Source organism: Mustela lutreola, chromosome 9 (genome assembly GCF_030435805.1).
Source record: "Mustela lutreola isolate mMusLut2 chromosome 9, mMusLut2.pri, whole genome shotgun sequence".
NCBI classification, from domain to species: domain Eukaryota; kingdom Metazoa; phylum Chordata; class Mammalia; order Carnivora; family Mustelidae; genus Mustela; species Mustela lutreola.
Window position 1 is genome coordinate 117,764,026 of NC_081298.1, and position 11,895 is coordinate 117,775,920.

Consider the following 11,895-nt stretch of genomic DNA (forward strand, 5'->3'; position numbering starts at 1 on the left):
CAATTTTCTAAAACTGTTTAAGAAAATCAAACAAAGTTTCAAGATAAAAATAAAAGATTGTTGGTATTTTATCTGCCTAGAAACTAGCTTATCAAAAACAGTACTTCCTAACCTCTGTCTTGTAAATGATTCTTTATTAATTACCAATAGATACTGGTTCTTCACAAACTCTTCCAAAACAGATAAGGGGAGGAACACTTCCCAACTAACTTTATGGTGCTAGTATCACCTTGATATCAAAACTAGACAAGGATACTATGAGATAACAAAATTGTGTACTACTATCTCTTATGGATATAAAAATCTTCAAGAAAATACTGGCAAACCAAATCCAGAAACACACAAAAATAATTCTAAACCATGACCAAGTGGTACATATGCAAGGTTACTATTTTTTAATGAATTTTTAAAATTTTTTATTTATTTATTTGACAGAGAGAGAGCACAAGTTGGCAGAGCAGCAGGTAGAGGGAGAAGGAGCAGCAGGCTCCCCACTGAGAAAGGAGCCCAATGCAGGGCTCAATCCCAGGAACTGAGGGCAAGGTCATTTTTTAAAAGATTTTGTTTATTTGAGAGAGAGAGAAAGAAAGACAAAAAGCAGGACTGCCCTGAGGTGGGGGGGGAGGGGTTAGCCCTACAAAGGGTTCGATCTCAGGACCCTGAGATCATGATCTTAACTGACTGAGCCACCCAGGAGCCCCAATGCAAGGTTATTTTAATGTCCAAAAATCAATTGATATAATACATCACACCTGTAGGGAAAAAAAAAAAAACAAACAAAAAAACAAACAAAAAAACCCTCACATGATCACCTCAATAGACAAAGAAGAAATATTTGATAAATCTGAAATTCTTTCATGATAAAACACACTAAAAATTTTTTAAAAAAAGAATACAAGGTACTTGCCAACCTTATAAAGGGTACCTACTAAAATAAAACTCCACAGTTAACATTATACTTAATAGTGAAAGACTAAGATTAAGAGCAAGACAAGAGTGTGCACTTTTGCCACTTCTAGTCAACATTGTACATGAGATTCTAGCCAGGGCAATTAGGCAAGAATAAGAAATAAAAGGTCTCCAGATTAGAAAGGAAGAAGTAAAAATATCTCTATTTCCAGATGACATGATTTTATATATACAAAGGAATCCAACAAGTAACTGTTAACACTAATAAATGATTTGGGCCAAGTTTCAGGGTATAAGATCATTATATAAGAACCAACTGTATTGCAATGACGTGGATGGAACTAGAGGGCATCATGCTTAGCGAAATAAGTCGGTCGAAGAAAGACAACTATCATATGATCTTCCTGATATGAGGAAGTGGAGATGCAACGTGGGGGGTTGGGAGGTAGGAAAAGAATAAATGAAACAAGACAGGATAGGGAGGGAGACAAACCATAACAGAATCTTAATCTCACAAAACAAACTGAGGGGGGAGGGGGGTCGGGAGAGGGTGGGGTTATGGACACTGGGCGGGGGGGTATGTGCTATGGTGAGTGCTGTGAAGTGTGTAAACCTGGCGATTTACAGACCTGTACCCATGGGGCTAATAATACATTATATGGTTTTAAAAAAATTAAAAAATTAAAAAACAACTGTATTTTATAAACTTGCATTATAATCTAAAATTAAATTTAGAAAACAGTAACACTTGTGATAGCATTAAAAAGAATGAAATACTCATGTATAAATTTAACAAAAGAAGTGCAGAGCTTATACTCTGGAAAACTACAAAACATTGCTAAATACATTTAGAAAGATCTAAATAAATGGGGAAAATGCTGTGTTCATTAAGTGGCAAAACTCTGCAAACTGATCTACAGATTCACTGGGATCTCCATCAGAATTTCAGCTGACTTCTTTGTATAATTAACATATTATTGTAAAATTTGTATGGAATACAAGGGACCCAGTAATAGCAAAATGATCCTGAAAACAAACAAACCAGGATGAATCAAACTTCCTGATTTCAAAACTTAATTTACAGCAACAGCAATGACGACACTATAGTACTTGCACAGGAATAAACATGTAGATCAATGGAATAAAATAGTCTGTATATAAATCCATATATCTATAGTCAACTAATTTTTGACAACAGTGACAAAACTATTAACAGGAAAAGAACAGTATTTTCTTTTTTAAAGAAAGATTTATTTATTCATTTTATATATATATATATATATATATATATATATAGAGAGAGAGAGAGAGAGAGAGAGAGCGCGCCTGTGCGTGAGCAAGGGAAGGGAAGAGGGGCAGAGAGGCAGAGAAGCACCTTGCTGAGTGCAGAGTGGGACACAGAGCTTCGTCCCGAGGACCCTGAGATCATGACCTAAGCCAAAATCAACAATCAGAAGCCTAACTGACTGAGGTGACCCAGGTGCCCCAAAGAATAGAATTTTCCACAAATGCTACTGAGATAACCAGAGAGCCTCATACAGAGGAATGAAATTGGACATTTATCTCACAACATATGCAAAAACTAACTCAAAATGGATAAAAGTCCTCAATGTAAAACTAAAATGATACAACTTGTAAATTAGCAAAGAGTCTTTAGAAATGATACTAAAGCTTCAGTAACAAAAGAAAAAAATAACTTAAAAATATGTAAATTGAGCATCAAAACTAAAAAATTTTGTGCTACAAAGGACGCCATCAAGAGAGTTAAGAGACATAAACTGGTCATTACCAGATGGGAGGTGGGTGGGGGATGGGTAAACTAGGTGAAGGGAATTAAGAGTACACTTAACTGTGATGAGCACTGGGCAAAGCGTGGAATGGTTGAATCACTATATTGTACACCTGAAACTAACATAAAACTGTATTTTAATTATATTGGAATAAAAAGAAAGCTAAAAGGCCACAGCTTGAGCAATGAGGGACTTGTATCTATAATATATAAAGAACTGTTCCACTTCAACAACAAAAAAGCAAATAACCCAATTTCAAAAAATGGCAAATGATCTAAATGGTCATTTATTCAAGGAATTTATGAATTTATGTTTATATGATGAATAATGTAAATATACTTATATAAACATACATTTGGACAAAAGAAGCCACCAGCAAATATGATACGATTCCATTTTTTTAAAAAGATTTTATTTATTTATATGACAGAGATCACAAGTAGGCAGAGAAGAAGGCAGAGAGAGGAAGGGAATCAGGCTCCCTGCTGAGCAGAGAACCCGATGCGGGGCTCGATCCCAGGACCCTGGGATCATGACCTGAGCCAAAGGCAAAGGCTTTAACCCACTGAGCCACCCAGGCGCCCCAGTATTTTTATACTATAGAAAAAACTCACCTTGCACTGTGGTGATAAATGTCAGGACAGTGGGTACGTTTGTTGGAGCAGAAACAGAAAGATAGATCAGGAGAGCTTATAGGGTGCTGGCAATTTCTTTTTTCTTGATGTTGGTGCTGTTACAGAAGTGTTTATCTTATAAAAATTCATTGAGCCATGCACTTACAATAAGTGCACTGATCTGCATATGCACTTGCATCAATAAAGACACTACCGATGGATGTCAACAGATGTACATTAAAGAAGCTCTGTGAGTTCAATTAAGCTTGAGAAACACGAACACATGTAACGGTGTATTTTTTAGTAGGGTCGTCTTTGATTATATGTGATTTTCTTATTTTACACTTATATTATGCCACATTCTAAAAGGGATTGAAGCTGGGCTTAAGAGGATAAATGGAAGTAGAGCAAGACACAGATGAAAAGAAGAAAGGCAGGGGTAGAAAGTAAAAGCCTAGGACCACAATTAAGCGTATTTATGTTATTTGCATTTCCTTCATCAGTCTTTGATTTCTTATGCATGTTTCATTAACTATGTTTTTTATTCAGCTTGGTGTAGAGAGGTAATAAGGAATGTAAAGGGAATAGCAATAATCTGCTCACTGTCAGAATTGTACCTATCTTATATTTATCCAAGTAAAATCCGGAGAATCTCTTCTGAGAGGGACAGTGGGATAGTGTGAGTCCCTAGCAAGGAGAGAGGTTCTGAGATGGGGTCTCGTCTCTTGCACGGGAGCAGCCCTTGCTGCCCTACTTCTTTTGAGCTCCCACAGCCCCTGCCTTTAACTGCCACTTTTGGTATTCATTAAACACGGTTTTGTTACATTAAAAAAAATGGTCTAGATTTCTGCCATTTGCCATTTGCCAATGTTTTATACTCTATATACTCTATATACTCTATATACTTTATACTCTATACACTTTATACTCTATATACTAGTATATAGAGTATAGTATAGTATATATAGTATAGTATATATACTATATATATATATATATATTCTATATACTATATATATACTATATACTTTATACTCTATACTCATATACTCTACTGTTTAAAGAAAACCCCATCAAAACCGTGCTGGTATCTCAGACTGATAACATTAATTCCTTTCTTTCCAGGCAAATGTCCAGAGTTTCTGCTGTTGTAACTTCAGAGCTGGGTCAGTTTGAGAAGACTGAGTGTAGTCTGTCTTCTCTGCACTGGGAGCAGGTTTCCTGCCACAGCCCCTCATCCCCTGAAGATGTCTGCCTGTGCAAGATTCATCTCCACCCCCTTCTTGGTCAGGAGCACCTTTCAGCAGTTGTGTTGAGCACTGTCCGCAGTGGTACTAAAATCATGGGAGACACAATAGCAGCTTGGAAGCCCCATATCCCCTGACCTCACTTATGCCCAGCCACACCTTCTGAACCAGCACCATTTCAAGGGACATAGACACAGTAGCCAAGTTCATTGGGGCTATGGCTGCCATGGTAGGAGTGGCCGGCTCTGGGGCTGGAACTGGGACAATGTTTGGGAGCCTCATCACTGGTTATGCCAGGAATGCTTTTCTGAACCAAGAGCTCTTTTCCTATGCCATTCTGAGTTCTGTCCTCTCAGGGGCCATGGGGCTCTTTTTCCTGATGGTGGCCCTTCTCACTCTCTTCCCCAGGTGAAGGAGGCATCTCCACTCTCATAAGTTTTTCCTCAGTGTCTCAATGCCCTGGATATTCCTTTTCCTATATCTCCCCAGACAGTCTGGAAGCGGTTGGCTCAGGATTTGACAGAGGGAAGACAAATACTGCAGTAATAAAGTAATAAATGGATTATATGGTCAAAGCTTGTTTTCAGGTGACATCTATTTTCTACCATCTAAAGAATGGTAACAAAGGGCTTTTATCATATGCCGCATGTTGGGAGAATTCTGCTGCTGTTGTTCAAGAATGCAGATCACCACCACTTTCAATCCTTACAATTTTGTACATTTCTTTAATCTATCTGCAGATTTCACTACTCTAAGGCAGTGACTCTACAATATCAAATGAACAAATCCCTTTAGTCTTGTTTGTTCTTAATAGCCTTTGGAGCCGTATTTCAGTTCAATTCAGCTAGCAGTCTTTATTCTTTTTCTCCTTCTATAATTCTGTGTTCAGTCATATGCTAGGTACCCTGAAAATATTTTTATGGTCTCTGCCCTTAAATAACCTGAATTCTCCATGACAGGCTATGGTACGTACAAAAAAACATGATGGGGTTCATTTCAGTCCATGCCCTCGCAGTGCCAGTACAAGTAGCAAGGACTGTTTTCTTTCAAAACCCTTCATTAAGACCAGCATGATGGCCTTGATAGCTTGTGTTCTCATTGTCTTGATAAAACGTAGCAAGCGATTGGCTCAGCGATTTTGCTGATGGACAACTGAGTCAAGGTTGAAGGTTCCCTTGTTTTCAAAGTTTGGTTTGCATTTGTCTGGTTTGATTTTACTTTTCATAATATTTTGTGGTTCTCCTGACCCCTTACTTCAATCTATAGCTCCTGTCAAATACATAAATAAGCAGACATCCTCACTCAAAGAAGCAAGACACTTGACTCCTCTGATTCAATTGGTTTGAGGCTACTTTTTTTTTTTTTCATTTCCCAAGATGATTCACTTATTGAATCAGTATTTGAGATTCAGTATTTGAGAGAGAGTGTTTGTGTATTTAATTGTGACATATACCCGAATTTGAGAGGATAGCCTGATAACAGCCACTTGCAGTAGACTTGCAATAGACTCATCTTTAAACAGATGAAAAGAATTGAAAATACTTCAATAGTTAAGTTCTTAAATTGAAAAATAAATGTTAGATAATTTATCTACTCTTTTGGGATTCAAAGAACCCTGAGCAGAGTTGAAAGACTTAGCGTCTACTCTTGATCCTGCATTACAGAAAACTAGCCACCTACCCCTTTTGTGCTTCAGATTCTCTCTCTCTCTCTCTCTCTCTTTTTTTTTTTTTAAGATTTTAGGTATTTATTTGAGAGAGGAGAGAAAGAGAGAAGTGAGAGAGAATGAATAGGGGGAGGAGCCGATGGAGAGAGAGAAGCAAAGTCTCTGCTGAGCAGGGAGCCAGACATGGGGGCTCCATCCCAGGACCCTGAGATCATGACCTGAGCTGAAGGCAGACACTTAACTGACTGAGTCACCCAGGCGTTCCACAGAATTTTCTTCTTTCTTCCTGCCCTCTCTTCTTTCCTTCCTTTTCTACTTCTCCTCCTTTCTCTTTCTCTCCCTCCTCCTCCTCCTCCTCTTCTCCCTCTTTGCATTAATGGCTTTAAGTTATTTTAAAAGTCTAATTTCCCCTTGTCTTCAACAATTACCATATAGTGGCTACCTAATAGGCAATAAAGTAGGCATTACCTGTACCGTCTTGCTTGAACCTCCTAATGATCCTAGGCAAAGGTATCTCCACTTTACAGATGAACCAGTTATAGCAGACATAAGGAAACATCCTGTTTAAAGTAGTACAGCTAGCTGGGCCATGGTGAAGCCAGAAGCCTAGCCCATTCTGTGTGACTGCAAAGTGCTCTGTTGGTTCCCCTCCATTAAGTAATCCTACTTCTATGAGAGGCAGTCCACTTTCTTCTTTAAAAGCCTACATTCTGGAATCAGCCTGCAGAGGCAAAACCCAGCTCTGTTTCTCACTCACTATGCAATATTCTAGTCTAGTTTCATGGTCTATGAAGGGGGATAGTAACTGTTCCTTCTCTATCAGGTTGGCGTGAGGTTTCGGGTTAGTATACATAAAGCACTTAGGACAAAGCCTGGTCTAGTTTGCACTCCTTTGGTGTTACCCAATGCTATTCTTTTTGTTGCTCTTACATCAAAAGAAGAACCATGGGATTAAAATCAACTGGTGTACAGAAGTGGTTCGATTATATCAAATACATCTCTGTTCGCTTTGCATGACAAAAGAGTCTGGTTCTTGTTTTAAATCGGAAGTCTGCAAGTCAAATGGAATTTCAGTCATCCTGTAATAGCCTTACAAGATTTGATTTAAAAATTAAAATGAAAAATCTCTTTAGCTGTACATGCATTTACCAGGGCTTCTGACTCCTATCAATTATATGGTAATGTCCATTGTCATGGTGAATCAATTAGACATTTAAGCGGATGGCAGCACTTGATATGCATTTCAGGGCAGAGGGTATAGCATGCCCAAGTGTGTGTACCCCTGGATACACAGAACTGGGATTAGATCCAGAATGCCTGTGTACCAGTCCTAACTCTGCTGGTCCCTTCTAATAACACATATTCAAAGATCTTTTAATCTCAATGTGGTTAAATTTCTTTATCTGTCAATTAAACATAATACCTATTCCTTCACTGGGCCTACAGTATATACTGTATATAGTGTTCTGTGAAATAAACTTCTTTTCAAAACCAAAATACAGTGTTACAGAAACCTCATTTTTATTTTTTTAAAACCGCTTTAAATTCAGCCCCAAATTCTACTAACCATTCTTACACCACAGCCTTTTACACTACAATAGTTTTGGAATCTGGGTGCTTACATTTCTGTCCCTGTCTCCTATAAGAGATCAAATGATTCACTGTTTCTAGGGTTACAAAGATTATCTTTTTCAATGGTGGTTCACTGCAAGGACCCACAAGAAGGAGGGCAAAGGGGAGTTATAGCACAAAGTACATCATTCTCTCACCCCAGTTATTCCAGAACACGTAACACACTAAGAATAATACGATGAGACCCAGTGGCCTACGTTCCTTGCTCTCTGAGCGTTCCAGAAGAGAGTATTAATGGGCAGTCACTCTGTGTGGCTATCAGGAAGAATCTTCTCTTTAGCAGTCTGTGTCCACATTGCAGATTGTGACTTTCAGTTTATACCCCTGCCTACAATGTAACCAAATGTAGCTCGGATCACAACACTGGTTTCTCTGCCAGAGCAAGCTGTCCTGTCAGTAGCAGGCTATGCTAACTAGCAACTTCTGGACACTTCCTCTTAATGCTGTGTTCGAGGCTTGAAGCTCATAGAATACTTCTTTAGTTTTTCTGGTATGCTCATTTTGAGGTTCATTTTACTGAATTATGTTCTACTCACCATTTTCTCAGCATGGTATGTTCAAACAAACTGGCATGCCAAAACTGATGAAATGAGTAAAAACAACGTGGCCACACATTCTTTTTGATGCTGACTTAGTAAGATATCTGAACAGACTTTGGGAATCATTAGGCTTCATTGACTAGCAGTCAGTACCAACCTCATGGAGCCAAAGAGATCCAAGAGAACCTGGACGGGGATAGTCTGTCCCATCAGGTTAGACGAGGATTTTGGGAAAAGACAGATGATAACACTGACCATTGGCTCATCCATCACTTACTATTACAGCAGATATCCTCCCCCTCTCCTTTTCATTACACAGGAGCATACCAGCCACAGAATTCACTGAGCTCAAGGCCCACACTCAAATATTTTTTTCCCTCTTAAATAGGTATAGACCTATATACAGAATTCAAAGATGATCTAAGGCCAAGGTTTAGGTGTTTAGGTATTACAATATCTCTATATCTCCCTCATTCTTTCTAAGCCATATTGTGTCTTATCTCAATTGTATTTGGTTGCCTTTTCTTTTTCTCATTTTCACTGATTTTGCCATTTAATACTAGTGTTTTTAAAAATGCAATCTTTGGTGAAATTGTAAAAACAGGACATACTGAGAAGCATAAAATCATCAAATGCTTATGCTATGAACCAAATATAATTACTCAGCTTGGGATACAGCCAAAAACATTTGCTACTGGAATTTTAATGTCAAGTGGCAAGAGATTTCCATCTACATTAGTTCAGAAAGTTCATGGGCACGTGTCAATCATTGTATCTGTTTTTGGAAATAACTCTACAGCGTTTCAATTTGTTTTTCTAATTAATTCTTCTCCATCATTATATTCTCACCATGATTCTACTGCAAGTGTGTTCTTTAAAATCTGGATATGACCTCTATTCAAGAGCTGTTTCTTGCTTCTGTGAGGGTTTCTGGAAAAAGGGATGGCTTTGTAATTTAATTGGATTTTACTCCAATATGATAATAGCATGCTTCTAATTGTCAGATACTTCAAGAGCAAGTTAAATAAACACATTTTATGAACTGAAAAAAAGTTTTATTAATCATTAAATTTTATAAGTCAGTTTCAAGGTAGCACCTTATACAATCAATTGTGTTGCCTCACCTTCTGTTTATGGGTCCCTTTATCACTACACAGCTTTGGAAAAATAGCAAAAACTATTGAAGGAATCATATACCTAAAGACACACAGAAAATTAATTCATGCAATTAGTGTTTATATGGTTATAATACATATTCTATTGACTTTATAAAATTCATTTAAATACCACCCCAAGAGGAATCAATAAGTAATAGGAACTTGATTTTAGAAATGCACACTTGGGGGCGCCTGGGTGGCTCAGTGGGTTAAGCCGCTGCCTTCGGCTCAGGTTATGATCTCAGGGTCCTGGGATTGAGTCCTGCATCGGGCTTTCTGCTCAGCAGGGAGCCTGCTTCCCTCTCTCTCTCTCTCTGCCTACCTCTCCATCTACTTGTGATTTCTCTCTGTCAAATAAATACATAAAATCTTTAAAAAAAAAAAAAAAGAAATGCACACTTGACTTGATAAACATTAAAATAAACTATTACTGTTTTCACTATTCTGGTTGAGTGACTAATATATAAACCCTAAATAATGCTTTCTTTTTACTAACATTTCCCATGGCGGGGGGAAACTTCTAGATTACATGACTGGGTTTTTCTCAATCATCATCTCTTATGTAATCCAGACTTGCTATTTCCCAGCTAAGGCTAGAAAATTTTGTCCAGTGCCTGTTCCCCAGTGCTCAGGCTGGGACCATAGATGCCTTCCAGGCAGCCCACGTCCCTCCAAAGCCACTGTTCCCCTGGGCCACATTTCAAAGTCCTGCTGGCATGCATTCTCATTGCTGACCCTGAATGCCTTCTCCTGATGGCTTACTCTAGACTGTATTGCTCTTAAGGCTATACCCTATCACTGTCTCAGGTGACTTGGTAGGATTTTGAGGGAAAAGAAAGAGTTGTGGAAATTGATTTGGGAAGGCCTGCTTCATCAGCTTTCCAGATATACCAGATGTATATAAATTACAGTTTAATCTTGAGCAGAAATACCTGCTACTGTTTCCCAAGAATTATTTAACCAGATTAACGTTAAGTAGCATTATATTATGTATCACACAAATCAATAATGATCCTTACCAGGTCTTTTTATAATTATTTCCAGTGCCTAGCACAATATACTTTCCATATGTGATAAATAAATCGTTGTGCCGAGTGATTTAATAAAGATATTTTTTAAACTATTAAGACCAACATTGCAATGTACATACACAAATGTACATCACTCATTTACTTATTCAAAAGGCATTGAATAGACAAACTATATGCAGATACTACAGAATCATCGCTATAAGACTTAAGGGTCAGACACTTAAATGCACACAGCTAATACGGTATAAGTGACACCATTATTAACACAGCTCTCTTTAACTTCAAATTCCATGCTTATTTCACCAAGTCTCACTTTATTGTACATTACCCAAAGATGTATTAAAAAAGCAAAGGAACAGGATTATCGAGAATGATAGTGGTTAATACCTCTTCAGCTCTTCCAAAGTGTTAGGCATTTAGCTAAGTGTTTTATATTTATGTAATTAATATTTACGGCAATCTACAATTTATTGTTTCTAAAATACAGATGCAAAGACTGAGTGGCAGAGAAACAAGTCATATGCTCACAAAAAGGTAATCACAAAACTAACTTTTTTTTTTTAAAGATTTTATTTATTTATTTGATAGACAGAGATCACAAGCAGGCAGAGAGGCAGACAGAGAGAGAGGAGGAAGCAGGCTCCCTGCTGAGCAGAGAGCCCGATGTGGGGCTCGATCCCAGAACCCTGGGACCATGACCTGAGCTGAAGGCAGAGGCTTTAACCCACTGAGCCACCCAGGTGCCCCCACAAAACTAACTTTTATTTCCTGGATGTCTTCCTCTAAATTTATGTGTTCAACTATTGCAGTGAATGTGAACAGCATAAAGAACTATCAGAATGAAGTCTGGGTCAAATTATTTGCCAAGGCAGGTTTTAGGCAGGACAAGCATATAGACAGAATGAGCTCGGTTGGAGTGTGGCTGAAAAAGTGCTGTATCCAGACAGGGTAAGAAGTACTCAAGCACACCTTGATAACTCTGAGCAATGTTTTTTGGGGGAAGTTAAATTATGCAACCATTTATGTAAGACTAAGCCGTGAGAAGATTAAAAGAGGGAATTTGGGCAATTTAGGCAGGCTGTACTATAGCAAGTGCTATAAGGCGGAAGGAAAATGAATGGATAAAGGCGTTTTTGATTACTTTTGTCAGGAAATTGGCTGGAACCACAGTGAAGGAATAGAAAGTTTGGATGAGGAAATTCAGGCATAGATAAAGATTTCTGAGGACAGTTTAAAACAGGATCCTTTAGCATACTTTTAAGAAAAAGGCATATATTTTAACTCATATCTTCACTTTTATTGATATAATA

At 38.0% G+C, this 11,895-nt stretch overlaps 1 pseudogene; it reads left to right on the top strand.

Moving 5' to 3' along the window:
* Positions 1-4,539: 4,539 nt before the first annotated feature.
* LOC131808432 (ATP synthase F(0) complex subunit C2, mitochondrial-like) lies at positions 4,540-4,972 on the top strand (annotated as a pseudogene).
* Positions 4,973-11,895: the final 6,923 nt, after the last annotated feature.